This window comes from Arachis ipaensis, chromosome B03, assembly GCF_000816755.2.
Source record: "Arachis ipaensis cultivar K30076 chromosome B03, Araip1.1, whole genome shotgun sequence".
NCBI classification, from domain to species: Eukaryota; Viridiplantae; Streptophyta; class Magnoliopsida; order Fabales; family Fabaceae; genus Arachis; species Arachis ipaensis.
Window position 1 is genome coordinate 127727895 of NC_029787.2, and position 1283 is coordinate 127729177.

Below are 1283 nucleotides of genomic sequence, written 5' to 3' on the forward strand. Positions count from 1 at the left end.
TGAATATATTATTGTAGATAAAGTATATACTTAACTTTTTCAAAAATATAATTAAAAAAAAAACTAGATTTGCGATAAAAAAAAAAACGTGTACTCTCCCTTTCCAACTTCTCACGCCGCGACGTCTCCCACTAACTTGTCTCGCCACGCCCTTTCTCATCGAACTCCTCTTGTCACGACGCTGCGTCCTCTTCCTTCAACTTCTCTTGCCCCACCGCCACACCCTCCGCATCCAAGTCCTTTCGTTGTGACGCCGCAACATTCTCCTCTAATTCCCCTTGTCACGCTGCCGCGTTTTTCGCATACAACTCCTCTTGCTACTACGCTTTCTAATCCTTGGCGTTTCCTCTTTTTCATCCACGTTCTTCTTTTTTTAGGTATTAGATGTTTTTTTTTCACAGTTTTAGATGTGTCTTTTTTATAAGTCTTAGATATTTTTTTTTAGGTTTTAGATGTTTTTTTTTAATAATTTTAGATTTTTTTTAATTTTTGAATGTTTATTTTTCTTACATTTTAAATATTTTATTTTATTATCCAATCATTCTAAAATTTAAACATCGGAAATTCGAGTATAATAAACAAATCATATAATGACCGAGTGACGGAGAAATTGAGATAGTTAGAAATGATACTAAACAGTGCGGCTAAAAAATGTAAGAGAGAAAATAAAAAAATCGTGGTTTTATTTTTATTATAAATGAGAGTAAAATTGAGATTAAAATTAGGAATTCTACTAGAGTCAATGGATAATATAATTAATTATTTATATAAAATATAGAATATTTATTAAAAATATATTAAAATAATATATAATAACTAATTTAATGATTTATTGTTAAATATGCATGCAATATTTTTGAAATAACAAATTAGTGATTCTAATTAATACAGACAACATAGGAACAAATTAAATAATCTAAATTATACGGTTCTCTTGTCTTTGATTTCATTAGCTTACAAACTTTCACACGTTTGATTTATAATTTTTAACATTTGATTTTATTACTCATATAATACAACTATACAAGTCTTTCTTTTTAAATTTAATTTTAAAATAAAAAATATTTTATCCACATAAAAATATATATCATGGTTAGATATTATTATTGCCAATTAATTCTTAGAAAATTTGAACATCGTTAACTAATTTAAACAGGTATATAGCCATTAAATATGACATAATTTCAATTAAAGGGCACATAACAACAAATTTTCTTGGCTAAATAGTTTTGCTGAATATAAAATTATAATATATATTTATATTCTTTTCTTCATTTTTCTCA